General features: G+C 36.5%; 1 long non-coding RNA gene across 1 annotated transcript; it reads left to right on the top strand.

Moving 5' to 3' along the window:
• Nucleotides 1-1559: 1559 nt before the first annotated feature.
• Nucleotides 1560-16037, top strand: LOC140546393 (uncharacterized). The gene is made up of 3 exons (XR_011978330.1): nt 1560-1640; nt 3067-3174; nt 15972-16037. It is a non-coding gene; the product is annotated as an uncharacterized lncRNA (long non-coding RNA).
• The last annotated feature ends 3441 nt before the right edge of the window (nt 16038-19478 follow it).

Below are 19478 nucleotides of genomic sequence, written 5' to 3'. Positions count from 1 at the left end.
AACTACTCTGGCTGATGTAAGCTAGATGTTAACTACTCTGGCTGATGTAAGCTAGATGTTAGGTACTCTGGCTGATGTTTGATAGATGTTAACTACTCCGACTGATGTAAGATAGATGTTAACTACTCTGGCTGACGTTTGATAGATGTTAACTACTCCGAATGATGTAAGCTAGATGTTAACTACTCTGGCTGATGTTTGATAGATGTTAACTACTCCGAATGATGTAAGCTAGATGTTAACTACTCTGGCTGATGTTTGATAGATGTTAACTACTCTGATGTTAGCTAGATGTTAACTACTCTGGCTGATGTAAGGTAGATGTTAACTACTCTGGCTGACGTTTGATAGATGTTGACTACTCCGAATGATGTAAGCTAGATGTTAACTACTCTGGCTGATGTTTGATAGATGTTAACTACTCTGATGTTAGCTAGATGTTAACTACTCTGGCTGATGTAAGGTAGATGTTAACTACTCTGGCTGATGTTTGATAGATGTTAACTACTCTGAATGATGTAAGCTAGATGTTAACTACTCTGGCTGACGTTTGATAGATGTTAACTACTCCGAATGATGTAAGCTAGATGTTAACTACTCTGGCTGATGTTTGATAGATGTTAACTACTCTGATGTTAGCTAGATGTTAACTACTCTGGCTGATGTAAGGTAGATGTTAACTACTCTGACTGACGTTTGATAGATGTTAAGTACTCTAATGTTAGCTAGATGTTAACTACTCTGATGTTAGATAGACGTTAGCTACTCTAGCTGATGTTAGTTAGACGTTAACATACTCTAGCTGATGTTAGTTAGATGTTAATTTCTCTAGCTAATAGATGTGAACTACTCCAGTTGATGTGAGTTAGACACAAACTTTTCTAGCAGCAGTTAGCTAAACGTTAACTACTCATGCTGAAGTTAGGTAGATGTTAGCTACCCTGGCTACTGTTAATTGGATGTTAACCCACTTTAGCTGAAGTTAGATATTAACTACTCTGGTTGAGATTAGCTAGACGTAAACTACTCTGGAGAATCTGCAGAAATCTGACAGAGAGAGAATTTCAGAGAATTCTTATGAAGATCTTTGTGGATTAGGTCTAATATTTCCACACTGGTCACAGACGAGCACTCTGAGGAAACTCTGAGATCCCACTGTGAGGAGAGAATGCAGTGGGAAGCAGATATCTGAAGCTGTTGAGTAATTTCTAACCATGCATCATTACGAACAGGTTGTTGGGCACTTACTGCAGCTTGTCTTATTAAACGTCAGGCCTGGTGGGAGTCACACAAAGGCTGTGGAAATTCTTGGCAAAGGCTCTGTCACAACAGTCATAGTGCTCATTATTGCACCCTGGGTTTGTGCATGGGGTGCATGGCAGCTAGCCTGGTCGGCTGGGCCTAGCACAGCTGCACCGTCGCTGTTAATTACATGGCTTTGTGACCAAACAAGAAGCAGAATTTTTTTGGGATGTGAGCATTTTAACACGGCGAGTAGAGCCGGAGTCGGGCTTCTTTTATTTTTTTAATCTATCAGCGTTTGTTGCTTTCTTTCTTTTACAGCTTGGAAACTCGATTTGTCGACCTGTCTGACATTTCAGGCAGGAAGAGGAGCACCTGATCTAGTGGAGCGACGGCAGGTAATGCTGATAACCTGTAATCTGACCTTACTGTTGTCATATTGAGAGCAGGGCTGGCCTGTATATACCGTGGTACTGTATATATGGTATATTGTAAATACTTACATGGTTTCTATGCTGGTCTACTGGTTTTGGTGTTCCACTAGAAATGCCATGTCACTGTGTTTAGCAGTATTGACAGTGCTAATTGCAGTGAATATCAGCGTTCAGGCAGTGAGGTTGATTTTTAATGATTTTTAATTGTAATGATTTTCAGTGCTGCATTTATATGTAGTTAATTATAATAATACAATGCACAACCAGGACATACCTGGTTAAATTACATGTATAGGTAATATTGCAAGTATAAGGTATACATAAGTATGCATAAGCATAAGTTCTCATCTTCTATAAATTAGGACATATACATATTTTTACTTAACTAATTTATCATAATGGAGGGGGGTAGCATGTTTAAAAGTAAATAATTAAGTAAAAAATTAAGTAAATTTTTTATCAATACTTAAAAATCTAGAAAAGAAATAGTAATTGTGTCTACATTTACATTTATGGCATTTAGCAGATGCTCTTATCCAGAGTGACTTACAAAGTGCTTTGCTATTTACCCAGGAAAACCTCAGCTAGTTAGAACAGCTTGTCTAGAATGTCTAAAATTGTGTCTAGGTGATTTTTAAAATTTATTTACACTAAAAAATTAACAAAATAAAAAAATTACAATTTGACAAGGGGGTGTCCAAACTGTATGTCAGCCTCTGTTTAAAGATTTAAAGAATTAGACAATTTCAGTCTGAACAAACTCAATCAGGTTCCTACACTGACACTAATACTAGTATATGTGCTAAACATCACAGAAGAACCACTTTTGGATCCCTAAAGTTCTTCAGACCAATTTCTATGGGTTGAAGAACTTTTTAAAGTATGAAGAACCTCCACATAGTGTGGGGAACAGTTCAAGAGCAACTTAAGAACCTTAAAGACATTCTTTGAGCATGGGGTCATTAACTTTATTAATTAAAACTATAATCTGGTATGGTTATGAGGTGACTTATTGGGGGGGGGGTAATACATTGATTAAATATATATATATATATATATATATATATATATATATATATATATATATATATATATATATATATACCAGACCTGTTTTAGTATGTAGTATTTATTTATTATATATATATATATATAAATTTTTAGTTTATATATATATATATATATATATATATATATACTATTTACAGGTTTCAAGTTTCCAGGTTTCAAGTGTGTGTGTGTGTGTGTGTGTGTGTGTGTGTGTGTGTGTGTGTGTGTGTGTGTGTGTGCCTGCTCCAGACTGGTGGAAGGAAGTGGATGTGCTTCCTGATGTCCTGCAATCAGTGATGTGATTGAAGTCGTTTAACTGACTGATTGTCATGGCTTACAGATGTGGAAGACAGTGACTGCAGATCTGATTGCAGGAGGACCTGCTGAACATCACTGCAGGTGGTTAAACTCCTGCAAAGCTACGTTTAACCACCTACGTTTTTTATTAGTAAGTGCTTTAGTAACATTCGCTAGCTAATTCAATGTAGAAATCTGATCAACTGACCAGAAAGTCTTTATATTCATGTGAGGTTTGTTTATTTTTTTTAAACGTTTAAAACTCAGAATTCACCCCTATTCTTAAGCTGTTTTACTATTTAGAATAGAATATGTGTGTAATCACAACATTTGCTGTGGAAATAATCACAATACTATTAAAATGCCCATGTAGTTAAGATTAATCTGTAGAGTTTACACCAGATGTTGTTAAAACAAGTAAAAAATAAATAAATAAATAAATAAGTCAGGCTAACGCTAAGGGCTAATGGTTCATTTCATTTTATTTATTTATTTATTTATTTATTTATTTATGTTCAAAACTGTTTAGTTTAGTAATATTAAAAGAATTCCTACACGCTAACTTTTATACTTTTTAAAAAGACTTCTGAACTGCCACTGTGTTTATTAGCACCATTAGCTTGTTAACTGTATTAATAGATGTATTGTAGCTTAAGCTAACAGCTAACAGCAGTTATCCCTTTACCAGGGTAACTGTAGCAATAACTGCAGGTGAAATCTGGTTCGGAAAAAAGTGTGATTTTGATTCTCGTTAATTTTTTCGTACAATTTACGTAACAGGAGCACTGTGTAATTAGTAAATTAGCATACACAGATAAAGATTACAATGAATTAGCATGAAACATAGTGTCAGATATCAGTTAAATCAGTAATTCTGTGTCCTAATTTGCAGCAAATATCTCGGAAAGTCCGACGATGCTTGCATCATGATTACATGAAAAATTAGGCCCCAAAAAGGCCTAATCCTACATGGCCAATGCTGTGGAAAGCACTGAGAATATGAGCGTGGTTGGATGTGAGGCAGATTTTGAAGGTCGATGTTTATTGTGGGGTCATTATCAGGCGCTGAGGTGCCTTCGAGGTTTATGTGAGCGAGTGTATGGCTTTAGATAAAGGCATAAGCCGAGGGATTTACTGTGCAGCTGAAGCTGGGGTCAGCCTGTGTGAGTCTGCAGGATCGTGGCTGTAGCCCTCCTGCAGGCTTCTCGCGTAAAGATGGTGGCAGAGTGCTGCCAATGTGCTCAAGGGACAATTTGGAGACCTTCAGCGTGAACTATGAGTTAATTACAGTCAAATCAACGTCACGTCGGCATCAGATTTTGCTGGATCTGGTGCATATTTGAGCAGTTTGCTACTTAGCGTGATTTTCACACAGCTGAATTACACATAGCTGTTGCTAATCTGTTCAAACGATAGTCAAGAAAAAGTCTGATCAATTGGAGACGTTTAGCTTCTTCTTTTTTCCCCCAAACAAATGCAATATATTATGTTAGCATTAGCATGTGTTTTAGCGGTTTGCTAGCTACTAGCATCATTTTATGGAGACTGGTATCAAGGCTGCCGCTAATCTGTTCAGAAGTCTTTCTGAATGAACAACCACTGTCATTTATTTCCCAGTCTGATCAAATCCAATAATGTTGATTCCAGTGCATACGTTACGAGTGTCAAAGTATAGCTAATAGTTAGCAGGATGTTTATAAGCTAAATCACACATAACCTTTGCTACCATTTAGCAGGGTAACTGTAGCAGTAACTGCAGGTTACACACCTGGCTAATATTAGCGTCATTTTATAAAGCTGAATTAGCTGTAGATAATCTGTTTAAATTATAGAAATGTTTTGATTAATTACTCATATACATTTTGGCGCATTTCTATTGGTCCATTCTTAATTAAATTCTAAAACAATGTAAAGAAGAGAAAATGGAATGCAAAAATGGAAATACAAGGTTTTTGCACAACAGTAATGAAATCTACTATATTAAGTAATTTGTAATTAGTTTGGAGAGTCATTTGTAATTAGGAGTTATTTGTAATTAGGAGTTATTTGTAAATAGTAGAGGAGTTATTTGTAACTAGCAGAAGAGTACTTTGTAATTAGAAGTTATTTGTAAATAGTAGGGTGTAATTTGTAATTAGTATGAGAATAGTTTGTAATTAGAAGTTATTTGTAATTGGTATAAGAGTAATTTGGAAAAAAAGTCTGATTTTGACTTTAGTTAATTTTTCGGACAATTTACGTAACAGGAGCACTGCGTAATTAGTGAATTAGCATACACAGATAAAGATTACAGTGAATTAGCATAAAACATAGTGTCAGATATCAGTTAAATCAGTAATTCTGTGTCTGAATTTGCAGCTAATATCTCAGCAAGGCTGCCGCTAATCTGTTCAGAAGTCTTTGTGAATGAACAACCACTATCATTTATTTCCCAGTCTGATCAAATCCAATAATGTTGATTCCAGTGCATTATCAGTGTTAATTATCAATGTAATCAGTGTCAAAGTATAGCTAATAGTTAGCAGGATGTTTATAAACTAAATCACACATAGCCTTCGCTAATCTGCTTGAATTCTAGAGAAGGTTTGACATATTGGAGACTTTCTGAATAACTATAATGAATTTTCCTCAATACGATAAAATCCAATATTTTGTTGGTTCTAGTGTGATCGAAATTTTACCAGTTAGCTAATTCACATCTGGCTAATATTAGCGTCATTTTATAAAACTGAATTAGCTGTAGATAATCTGTTTAAATTATAGAAAGGTTTTGACACATTGTAGAACTCCTAATATCTGTGTTCCAGTGTGTATTTTAGCCGTTTGCTACTTAGCATGATTTTGGTACATCTTAATTACACAGTTGTTGCTAATCTGTTTGAGCAAAAGAACAGAACAGAAACTGATAACTGATAACTGATAACTGATAAATTAATATGTTCCCAATAAATCCAATATATTATTGGTGTTAATGCATATTTTAGAAGTCTGCTTCTGCATGGCAAACTAGTGTTAGCATGATTTTATAGAGATAAATTACATGTAGCTACCGCTAATCTGTTCATCTGACAGATTAAAAAAACCCTGAATGAAAAACTATAACTCATTTTTTTATCCAAATCAAAGTTGATATTTTGCTGCTGAACACTTGACATATCTTAGCCTGACTATTAGATCAGTTACATGTAGCAGGGGCTAATATTAGCTAATAATAGTAAAGATTTGACAGATTGGATGATCAACCATTATGTTTTATATGAAATCGGGTCAAATTCAATATATTGATAATTTGAATGTATACATTAATCAGTTTGATAGTGCTGTCTGGCTAATCTTAGCATTATGTTTACAGAGATATTAAATGTAACTGTTGCTAATCTGTTAAAATGACAGACTGAAGACTAATTGAATGATCAATGATCATTTTATTCAACCCAATCAAATCCAACGTTACTGGTTCTAGTATGTTTGCTAACACATGTTTAGCTAATGTTAGCATGATTACATGGAGCTAAAAACATGAGGTAGTGGTCGCTAATCTGTTTAAACCATAGGAAAGAAGAGATTTCACCAACTGGAGAACTCAAAATTGAAAAATGAATCCTTAGCTATATAAACTGAAAAATCAAACCATTAGTGAAGTTTCAAACATACACATTTTTTTATACAAAACACAATAAAACTGAAAATACATACTATTGTATTTTATCACAATAAAATAGCGTTTTCATAACAGTAATGATACCGATATTTCAGTAAAATATCATCAGTAGATATTATATTAATTCGATTTTATGTATATATTATTAGTATTATTATTATTATAGATATCATCATTATATATAATTTCCATTAGATAGCATGTATATATTATTTATATTATAGATATTATATTCATTGGATAGCATGTATATATTATAATTATAGATATCATTATATATAATATTCATTAGACAGCATGTATATATTATTATTATATATATCATCATTTGATATGATATTCATTAGACAGTGTGTATATTATTATTATTATTATTATTATAGATATCATCATTAGATATTGCATGAAATTTCACTCATGTGGAAACATTAATGGCAAGTACTGTTTGTTTTCTCCATCTGTTCTCCATCCATTGTTTACTCCATCTGTTATGCAGTCGCCTAATTCCTCCCATATGCATTAATGACGGCCGCAGGGCGAATCTCACGGTTGCATGGTTGTTTATGACTGATGTAAACAGTGGATTCTAGTCTCAGAAAGTTCTGCTGCAGAACACTGTCGTTTCGGCCTGTCTCACGGCGCCCCAGTGAGGATCTGTATCTATTCAAGTCAAGTCAAACTTCTAGAAACTTCAACCAAATGGAAAGAAACTGGACTGAAAGTTACAGGAACAGTGCTGTGAGTTCAGGGAGATTTTGGAGTTTGGTTGAGGCGGCGAGGATTTCATAGTTTCACAGCCAGTCTTTCAGCAGAGCTCAGTGTCATTCTTTAACTTGGCATGGATAGACTGTCAAGTGTGCAGAGTCAGGATTAAGAAGTGGAAATGTTGGACTTCTACTTTTGGTTCTTTTGGCTTTTTATTGTTGTTGATTGACCTGGATTTAATTTGTTAAGGATTTTGTTCTTAAGGGCTGAAAACTGTAACTTTTAACATAATTAAACAATAGTATCAAATCTCACATTTCAGAAAAAATAAGATTTTTTTAAAAGAAAATGCTTTAATCTCTAAACCAAATTTAATCCACATTTAATGTTATGAATAAGCCATATTTTGGCTTTCTGAAATTATTGGAGTAAATAGAAGTAAAAATATTCCCATCTAGGTTCAGATAAATGCAGGAGAAAGAAAATACATTTACATAATATATTTCAGTGGAATCAGTGTAAAAAGAGTTACTCATATACATTTTGGAGCATTTCTATTGGTCCATTCTTAATTAAATTCTAAAACAATGTAAAGAACAACTGCCAGATTCAGATTTCGGAGAAAAGAGAAAAATGGAAATACAAGGTTTTTGCACAACAGTAATGAAATCTAGTATATTAAGTAAATTGTAATTAGTTTGGAGAGTCATTTGTAATTAGGAGTTATTTGTAATTAGTAGGGGGTCATTTATAAATAGTAGAGGAGTTATTTGTAACTAGCAGAAGAGTACTTTGTAATTAGAAGTCATTTGTAATTAGTAGGGGGTAATTTGTAATTAGTATGAGAATAGTTTGTAATTAGAAGTTATTTGTAATTGGCATAAGAGTAATTTGTAAATAGTAGGTTAATAGAAAGTTATTTGTAATTAGTAGAGGGTTATTTGTAATTAGTAGGGAGAGTTATTTGTAATTAGTAGGAGAGTCATTTGGAATTACAAGTAATTTGTAATTAGTGGGGTAATTTGTAATTAGTCGGAGAATAGTTGTCATTAAGAGTTATTTGTAATTAGTAGGTGGTAATTTGTAAATAGAAGAGAAGTAATTAGCAATCACCAGTTATTTGTAATTAGTATGAGAGTAATTTGTAATTAGGGGAGTAATTTGTGTGATGATAATAAGCATAATTACATTAACCAACATCAAATCATCTTTCTTTCTTTTTTAGTAACATTAAAAACAGCTCCAGATATATTTAGTGTACTTTATTATTGTATCCGTGTTTATCCTCATATCCGTCAAACCAAGCTTGTACTCTTCAACCGGGCACATGTTTTGACTGGGCTATCATGTAGGCGAGGTCCGAGCAGGTTCTTACGTAAAGTCGTGATCTGATGCACGCTGGCAGTTTGGCGTTGAGGCCGGTCGGACCTGGCAGATGGAAAAGGTTAGGGAAATGATAATGGGAGATCCTCCAGCTCTCCGACAGCCTCCACTTTTCCACTTTACATATTAAAGCAGTAGAGGTTTATCTTTCCCCAGCAGACCATCAAAGAACAGAGGAGAACCAGAAACAGCGATATGGCGAGATGGGGAACGACCCGCTGGCCTGATTGCGATGGTCTGAAGCTACTGATGACAAATTGAAGACTTTCGATGAAAACATATGGCCATTAGGCAGGAAGAGCCGACCGAAGCACCGCAGTAAATCAGTGATGATTGGAGGTCGGGCATGTGCACGTAATCTTATCTCGTGGTGTTTTACACTGCAGGTCTTCAGCAGTTTAGCATTAGTGCAGCTTTAAGCATTAGGGCCAGGCCCATCTTGCCCTGCTTGGATTCCTACAGCCTGGTCTTTTATAGATGCTTGTTTGGTTCAGGCTTTGACCTGCGAGTAATCCTGCAAGTGTTTTTTCAGCAGAACTGGCATCTAACACTTCTCTCTACACTTGCTGTACTACTGTCCGGTCTGGTCTTAGAAACATTCGGCCTAGGGTTTGTTTTGGGTGTAAAATGAACTGTGTAGACCAAGATGAGGACCAGAGCGGTCTAGGAAAGGCCATGTGTTAGGAGGATGATAATCTGCATTCAGTGTTGTAATCCTTATCTTGTGCCAAAAGGACGGTGAAAATGCATGCTTTAATCTGGAGCTGATGATTCAACTGCATTGATTTTAGAATGGCAGAATAGAGGTGGGCAATTCAGCGTAAATATAATATTACGAAATCTCAAAATCTCAAAATGTTGATATAAGTCGGACTGAACAAAACAGAATCAGCATTTTATAAAAAAAAAAAAAACTAAAATCTATAAACACAAAATCACCCTTTTACACACTAGCTTTAACCCATAATAATATGATTTAAATATTACTCAAAATTCCTGAATCACTTCAGTTAACTGAGCAGCTCTTTAGTGGTTTTCTTTAGTGTGAAAGAAGGTTATATGACTTCTTCTGTAATTATTTTAAGGTTAAAATCCAGATAATAAGTAATAATTTCAGAACTTTGGTTCTAGAACTGGGACTAGTCTGAACTGGTTAGGTTTAATAAATGAGATTTTATTATCATTTATGAAAGAGTTTGAATGGTTAAATGTGTTGAAACTGAGCTTTAGGAACAAAATAAATGTGCTGTGACGCATCCAGGATATTCAGTAATGTTAAAAGTAGAAGATCCTCAAGGTACTTGAGGTAGGTAGGTAGGGGTTCTTCAGTTTGAATCCGTGGAGGAACCGTATATGGTTGCTTTAACAGCTAAATCAAGAAAAACATATCACACACAAGGTGTATTACTCAGTAACTACACGGACGTTTGTACAAACTGGTGGGGCTATTCTCTAGTAATAGATGTGTGTAGTAACACCTTCGGCCCGCTGGCAGGACTTAAGCTTTCTAATGGGTTAAGGGACCTTCAAGGATCCTTTTTCTTCTAAAACCCTTAAAGCACCTTAAGAGGTTCTTCCAAAGTGCTGTAAGGAACTTTCCACATCTTGTAAAGTGTCTGAGGCACATTACCAAGGGCACGTTCACCTGTAATTAACTCTATATAACATTAGAATAAACCCAAATAAACATAAAGTCAGTGGTCAGTAAGAGTGTCTATCTGTAATTAACTCTATATAACATTAGAATAAACCCAAATAAACATAAAGTCAGTGATCAGTGAGTGTCTACCTGTAATTAACTCTATATAACATTAGAATAAACCCAAATAAACATAAAGTCAGTGATCAGTGAGTGTCTATCTGTAATTAACTCTATATAACATTAGAATAAACCCAAATAAACATAAAGTCAGTGATCAGTGAGTGTCTATCTGTAATTAACTCTATATAACATTAGAATAAACCCAAATAAACATAAAGTCAGTGGTCAGTAAGAGTGTCTATCTGTAATTAACTCTATATAACATTAGAATAAACCCAAATAAACACAAAGTCTGTGGTCAGTGAGAGTGTCTACCTGTAAAATTCTATATAACATTAGAATAAACCCAAATAAACATAAAGTCAGAGGTCAGTAAGAGTGTCTACTGTCGGCTCTTTTTCTCTATAAATTCCCCCAATCAGCTAATAAGCATTTAGAAATGGTGCACAAAAGAATCCAGCTCCGTAGTCAATAGAAAGGCAGAGTGCAACCTTTATTTCTGTATAAAGTGTACAAAATAGGTGAAGACTAAGGCACTACATGTAATGCGTTAGCCTGAGACAGCCAGCACTCTCCCAAAGCAGTCTAAAAAAGTGTGGCTCCTCTTGGGCCTTATATACTGTCCTTGTCTAGCTGTGGCTACCCCCACGCATATTTTTTTTATCATAATATCTCACGATTGGGTCCGCTTATATTACTATGGGAAGCCCCTTACCCCTTAACCCTGTCACTTTTGTATTCGCTTATGTCCTTCGTTCTTACGACTTTGTTTTTTAAAAGAGTGCTAACACCTGCAAGGCCATTTGTGCTGACGATCACACTACTGCAGAATTTTGGGTTTTTTCCAATCAGTTTACCTCTGATTCACCCCAAGTGGGCTCTGCCTAGCCCCCCAAGGGCATTACACTAATCTTGAGTACAGAAATGCTGACTGTCTCAGGCATGGTCATTATAGCAGAATACACATATAAACATGTTTATGAGGACATAATGTATTCTTACACACAAATAATCCATAACTACCTGTAAATAACTCTATATAACATTAGAATAAACCCAAATAAACATAAAGTCAGTGGTCAGTGAGAGTGTCTACCTGCAATTAATTCTATATAACATTAGAATAAACCCAAATAAACATAAAGTCAGTGGTCAGTGAGAGTGTCTACCTGCAATTAATTCTATATAACATTAGAATGAACCCAAATAAACATAAAGTCAGTGGTCAGTGAGAGTGTCTACCTGTAATTAACTCTAGATAACATTAGAATAAACCCAAATAAACATAAAGTCAGTGGTCAGTAAGAGTGTCTATCTGTAATTAACTCTAGATAACATTAGAATAAACCCAAATAAACATAAAGTCAGTGGTCAGTGAGAGTGTCTACCTGTAATTAACTCTAGATAACATTAGAATTAACCCAAATAAACAAAAAGTGGTCAGTGAGAGTGTCTACCTGTAATTAATTCTATATAACATTAGAATAAACCCAAATAAACATAAAGTCAGTGGTCAGTGAGAGTGTCTACCTGCAATTAATTCTATATAACATTAGAATAAACCCAAATAAACATAAAGTCAGTGGTCAGTGAGAGTGTCTACCTGCAATTAATTCTATATAACATTAGAATGAACCCAAATAAACATAATGTCAGTGGTCAGTGAGAGTGTCTACCTGTAATTAACTCTATATAACATTAGAATAAACCCAAATAAACATAAAGTCAGTGGTCAGTGAGAGCATCTACCTGTAATTAACTCTATATAACATTAGAATAAACATTCTATGAGCAGTAAGTGCCACCCTAAACTTACAATATCCATTCAGGCCCATCCTGTGATTGTTGTTATCTCCAGATTACTGGATTATAATCAATAGTCGCAGCCCTAATTTAACGTTAAGCCCTAGATGAAGGTTCAGGGCATGCTTTTCAGAGCACAGCTGACATTAAAGCCATGAAGAAGAGGTCTTAATCCTTTCAATGAAGCAGGGTCAGGAGATGTTCTACAAGCAGGAAACTCTCATAGAGAGCTCTTTACCCCCTCAGATAATTGTGAATGGCTGTGAGACTCGAGAGGTCTCAAAGGCCACCTACGGATCTTCTTTTCTTAGCAGCCAGGGGACGCTTTAGAGGCATTTCCCCACCATTACATCCCGTCGCTGGGGCACTTTTATGTTCCTGTCAATCTCCAGGGGTGAATACTCTCCAGGGGGTCCCCTAGCAATCAGGCTGCCTTTCCACTGAAGAGAAAAGCGAAGGCGGTGGCTTTGTCACACACTTAACATGCTCAATAGTGAAGCTTAACTAAGACAAGCTGTTTTTGTTGCCGTGTGTTTGAGACATAAGGAAATGAGCAATGCTCTGATTGGCTGGCCTGTACTGAACCTCATTCACAAAGATGTCTTTTATCATTTCGGCTGAACTGCTCTTATAACTAGGGATAAATTACCATAGGCTGGGCCATATATATATATATATATATATACTGTATATATGTCCCAGCCTATGGTAATTTATCCCAAGTTATAAGATATATTATATCAATAATATAAATATATCAATACAATAAATAAATTATGGTAAAATTTATTTTTTACAATTTAAATAATAGAGTAGAATATTAATAAATAAGCCTTTAAAGATGATATCTATCAAATATCTCAGTTCTAGCCATAGTTCTTGTTCTAACAGGCCTTATTTACTTGCTTTTGTCGAGCTCCAGATACAGATATCATCTTTTTCAGGTTTTAGCTTCAAGCCAAAAGCTCTAATCATGTGACCATTTACACCACTGATATTTTTATATGAAATATGAGAATCAAAACATATAATTAGATGAAATTATACAGATTAATTCATGTACTGTGCTGTAAACGGTACAGCCTCAAACTCTTTTCAATATATAGACCCTTTATCAATAAACATGACTGTCAGATAAAATCCTAGGCCCAGCCCTAGGCCTCATTAGATATCCCAGTCAGGGCTACGCTAACACTCCGCTTCCTTAGATAAACAGTTCCTTCTCAGTCACCGCAAATTGCCCGTGGCCGCACTGTGACTTTAAGCGCTTTACGGTGAAGGGCAGCGCCGGCTTCGGCCCGCCACTGAATGCACCGTCAGAATGGCAGGATTACTGTCACAGTCCACGGCTGTTTGCTTAACCTCTTCACCTGCCCTCCAGCAGGGGTCATCGTCGCAGATACGCCCCTGTCGTTACCCCGATTAGTTCACAAGTCATCAGGCACACCCAGAGCACAGGGTCATTCAGCCCACCGTAACGGCTCTGCAGTGGCACCCGGGGTCCAGGGCCTGACTGTAGGCTGCAGGTACAGTCAAATGGTTTAGTTTTGGGGGAAACCGCCGCTTCCCCTTTTCTCGTGCTCTGACATTAGCATTCAAATAAACATTCATATTTACTAGAATCAGCTGTCATAACCGCTGTGTGTGTGTGTGTGTGTCAGTGTGCCATTTCACCACTCATATGAACCATTATATATAAATTTAGAGAGGTATACATGAATAGAGCACTGGAGTAATGACCGGCTTCTGCAAGCACGACAGACAGAGAGAAAAAATTAAAATAATAAAATCAAACGACAATGACAAAAATAACAATTTGTTCAAAATAAATAAATAAGTTTAAAATTTAGGGGTAGCAGTAAATATGTAATATAATTTATGGATGGGTTTAGCCTCACTCTATTTTATAGCTTTTCTATGAAAACTAAAAAATGTTTTTTTATTCACAGTTATTTATCTGAGACCCGCAGTACTGAGGAGTACTGAAGAGTACTGAGTAGTACTGAGGAGTATTGAGGAGTAATGAGGAGTATTGAGGAGTACTGAGGAGTACTGAGGAGTATTGAGGAGTACTAAGGAGTGGTAAAGAGTAGTGAGTAGTACTGAGGAGTATTGAGGAGTACTAAGGAGTGGTAAAGAGTAGTGAGTAGTACTGAGGAGTATTGAGGAGTATTGAGGAGTACTAAGGAGTGGTAAAGAGTAGTGAGGAGTACTGAGGAGTATTGAGGAGTACTAAGGAGTGGTAAAGAGTAGTGAGGAGTATTGAAGAGTACTGAGGAGTATTGAGGAGTACTAAGGAGTGGTAAAGAGTAGTGAGGAGTATTGAGGAGTACTGAGGAGTATTGAGGAGTACTAAGGAGTGGTAAAGAGTAGTGAGTAGTACTGAGGAGTACTGAGGAGTATTGAGGAGTACTAAGGAGTGGTAAAGAGTAGTGAGGAGTACTGAGGAGTATTGAGGAGTACTAAGGAGTGGTAAAGAGTAGTGAGGAGTACTGAGGAGTATTGAGGAGTACTGAGGAGTACCGAGGAGTGGTAAAGAGTAGTGAGTAGTACTGAGGAGTACTGAGGAGTATTGAGGAGTAATGAGGAGTAATGAGGAGTACTGAGGAGTATTGAGGAGTAGTGAGTAGTACTGAGTGTACTGAGTGTGCTGGTTTTGTGAATATATTTGCTAAATTGTTTACATTAAACATTATTTCTTCAATTGTCAGTTTCCTATATTTATATACAGTTGCTGTGCAATGAAAAGCAAGTATCTCCAAAATTGTGATTTTATAGGAAAGGGCAAAAATGTGCTTAACTGAATGGAAGTCAATGTAAAATTTAACAATTAAAATTGGGCCAAATAAATAAATAAATAAAATACTTTATAATATATATATATATATATATATATATATATATATATATATATATATATATATATATATATATATAATGTATTCAATATGAAAATATGTAACATGCCACTAACACTAACTTACAGAATAACACCAATGTAACAACACAATAGTAATAATAATAAAAAAACCTCAAAATTAATAACTGTTGGGTGGTTGGTGCTAATGCATGTGTATAATGTGTGTGTGTGTGTGTGTGTGATTGTAAGAGTGCAGTGTGAGACAATGAACAGAAAGGCAGACAGGTAGACAGACACACACTACAGACAGTTAGAGGAGTCAGAGTTCAGTTTAACAAAGTAAGAAAAACTCTTCTAACTACTTCTACAGTAAGAGCAGCCAGACCAGCCAGTGTGTGTGTGTGTGTGTGTGTGTGTGTGTGTGTAGTCAGTTGTTATATCTTATAGATTAATTTCACAATAAAACGCTGCTCCTTCTCAAATACAGTTGCTTTCGGTCAGAAATGCACTGGATAAATAAATGATCGTATTTTAAGGGATTCAATTTTCCTGTTATGACACATCTGATCTTTCACTGTTTTCATTTTCTCGCGTCTAGAACCCGTCTACTGCGACCACCATGTCAGCAGACGCAGGTTTAGTGAAGAAATGTGCAGTGCTGAATTTGCCTGCGGTTCTGACTGCAGACTAGACTGGAGGTCTAGTCTGCTGGATGAACTGCTGGTCTGGTGGAAGGTGCTCGGTGTCTCATGTTTGTTGCTCTTTGTGATCCAGGCCGAAGCTTTCGGTGCGACTCATCTGCATTCCCCGCGTCGCCCCCTTCACCCCCTTCCGTAAGACTGGCAGTCTGATTGGGTAAGTAGGTGATTCGCACATATTTGTGTCTGTTTGTTTGTTTATTTGTTTGTTTTTGACGTGGGGTAAAGGGGAACTCTGCACGACTGGTTTCTTGGTTGAAGAACATGGGACAGCTTGGTGTTGGTGTCGGGAGCCGTGCTCAGCGACTCCCAACTTTATGGGACTGGTCAGCGGTGGACGTATTTGGATGTATTTATCGCTGTATGTATTTCTGTAATTGGTAATCGCATCATCACGACAACAGCTAAGCGCAGAAAGGGTCAGCCTACCTTCAGCTCTGGGCTCGAGCAGCAGCTCGAGCAACTGACTGCTTCTGAAACTTCACGCAGGCCAGAGGTAAACATGGCTAAGAGCAGCTGGCGTGCAAAAGGTAGGATGAAATCATGGGTGCATAATAAGTAGTGAAATGAATGGGACGAGCGGAACGGTACCACGAGTGTCTGTTCCTTTAAAGCAGCTGAGCAGCCGGACTGGCAGGCCGCGGGGGAGGCGGGGCCTCGGCCTTGTCGGCATCTCCGACATCCATTCAGATGGGCCCTCTGAAAATAGAGCGTGCAAGAGCCTGAGATAACCATAATTAGAACTGACTCTTCGTGCCAGTGATCCATGCAGACTATTAGAGTTGTCACGAAACGCTGCAGATGCTACTGAGCATGCGCACTGCCTCCCGTTAGCATCCTCGCGTGCGGAAAGGAAGGTCAGCTCCTTTAGCTTTCGCTAAGCCAATGCACCTGGCCCAGTGCAACACCATCACGGGGCCAGGGATTCGTCATGAGGTCGAGAGGTCTGAAGTAGGCGATGGGGGTTGGGGGTTGGTTCTGGTGGTGTTTGCGGCTCGGCGTCGGTGTTTTACGAAGAACAGCAGAATAAAAACATAATAACAACCCAGCGGAGTGGGCTGGGGCGAGGGCGGCCTTTACGGTTGCACCAACATGAAGGCCCCTGGTTCAAAATGTCGGCCACTGACCCTAAGCCGAAGTGCTCAGGATTATGGCGAAATGGCGGACAGCTTTTTGCAATCCGCCGTTTCCTAACATTTACGCGTATCGTTTTTTACGTTTAAGGATCCGTATCAGTACATTTGACTTTATTTGTTATAACTTAAAGTAAAATTTTTATTTTTATTACAGAAATAATAACGTCTTAAAACTCTTGCTGTGATTGGATCATTTTTTGGATAGTTGCCTTATGTTTGCTACATCAGATTAAAAAAATTTGGATTCAATATTTTGCCGATTTACTTTCTTTCAATTATACTTTCTTTTCGACGTAAGCTTTTTTTTTCAGTGCCGATTCTGAAGCCATGTTTATAAACAATTCTAATGCTAGATGTTTGCATTGATATAATAATTAGCTGTATTTTTTTTTTGCTGTATTTTTAATATACAAAATGTACCATGCAACCCTTTTTGCACCCCTGTTAAAATGACAATTTGTTGATTTCATACGTGTACATTTTAAACCTTTAAAAAAATATTAATTGAAAAAAAAAAGGTAAATTTAAATTGAAATTCTACAAAGTAATATGTAACCTTTGTATATGCCACAATTAATTTTTTCAAGTAAACATTAGATTATTTATTGCACAATAAAATAAGTGTGAAAATTCATTTTTATTGAAATTTGAGTTTTATGGTTTAATTATGTATATATTTATGGTGTATTTTAAATAGAGAGAGCATATTATGGTTTCATGGGACAGGAGAGTGTTACAACAGTGCAGACAGTAAAAAAACAAAAAAAAAAACAAATATTAAATAAACATTTTAGATATTTTATTCCACATTTTTTAGATCCTAAAAAGAGAACAATATGGCCACCTTGTTTTGATAATGTGGTGTGCTAGGTTTATTACTGATGAAATATTTTTGCATAAATTAAATGAAGCCATTAATGATGTTTATAATGATGTTTATTTACGTTTATTCCGTTTCTCTGAAACTGATATTATTATATTGGTATTTATTAACTTGCTCATTTTGGCTATTTTGTGTTTATGCGTTTCTGAGCTTCTCAAACACACCGACTGCTCTCAGCTGTTTATTTAACGCTGTTACAACAAAATCTAAAAAAGTAACTCAAAAACCTTCTTAAATTATAATGGAGGTCAATGTAACTTTACAAAGCATTTCAACAAAATTAAACAAAAAGGTAAAAAAAATGGCAAACTGGAGATACAGAGATTTTGGGTGGGAGTGATGTTTTATAAATGTGTAATAGAATTAAAGGATATAAATAAAAGCCCTTATAGATGTGTTTTTGTTTCTTTAAGGTCAAGGAGGTCTAATCACGAGCCAATAAAAAGGAGGCAGAAGGGCTTGGTGAGCGCACCCCTGTAGATCATATCATACACAGATCACAGTATTCAGGCCCACTCCGCTCATATAAGGGGCCCGGACCGCTTTCAGCAGTGTGTGCTGTGTAGAAACGTACCGTAGGAGATACAGTCGGCATTCGGAGAGGGAGATCAAACATCAGGAGACTTTCAGAAGGAGGACTCTATTAGTGAAATAGGTGAAATATGTGAAATATGTGAAATATGAAATAAAACACCAGCGTTTACAACAAACCCCTCCTTCCTTGGCCTGCTGCTCTCAGTCTCACAACCCTTAAACCAACAGGCCCCAAATTCCACTGTTATCTCAGACAGATGGAGAGACTAAAACCACTGAAACCACTAAAACCACTAAAGTCAAGTCTAGTATTACTTACAGTTAATTATAATTATAGTAATTATCCAACACCTGGTTTGGTGGTAAATCAGGGCTTAATGATGGTAAATCAGGTGAGCTGCTGCTGCTGCTGCTGCTGATGGAGTTGATTGAACACATCCTCCACGCTGTGCTGGCTGGACTGGGAGGAGGGCGTCCAGGAGAACCCTGGAGGAACCGAGCTCTGTTCTTCAGACTAGCTCACCGACAAGATCTCACTACTTTCTTTCTTCAGAATGAGAAGCTCTTGTTTCTCCTTTATACTGGATTCATGTTCACCTGCTTTATCTGTTCTGATGAGATCTGGAGCTTCTACTGTAGAAACCCCCTCACTGCTGAGAGACGGGGGGTAGAGTGATGTGAATAGGGGCCTAAAACCTCTGAAAAAATGTAGAGACCACCCTACATGATCAGTTTCTCCGGTTTTCCTATTTATAAGCACTGTGTTTAAGGAAATTAACATTAGTGTTGTATTTCATAAACCACGGACAATAATTTCCCTAAACTCCACATAAAAATATTATTATTTAGAGAATTTATTTATTTATTTATTTATTTATTTATTTGCAGAAATGACAACTGCTCAAATAATGCAGAGAAATGATGATAATAATTATAATGTAAAGAAGTTATTATTCAGATTTAATCACAGTACTAATATCTGAACTCTGAGAGCATTCAGAATCACTATGCTGAAATAATAACCCTGACG

Source organism: Salminus brasiliensis, chromosome 24 (assembly GCF_030463535.1).
Source record: "Salminus brasiliensis chromosome 24, fSalBra1.hap2, whole genome shotgun sequence".
Lineage (NCBI taxonomy): Eukaryota > Metazoa > Chordata > Actinopteri > Characiformes > Bryconidae > Salminus > Salminus brasiliensis.
Note: the sequence above shows the minus strand (reverse complement) of the source record. Positions and strands in the feature narration are given on the sequence as shown.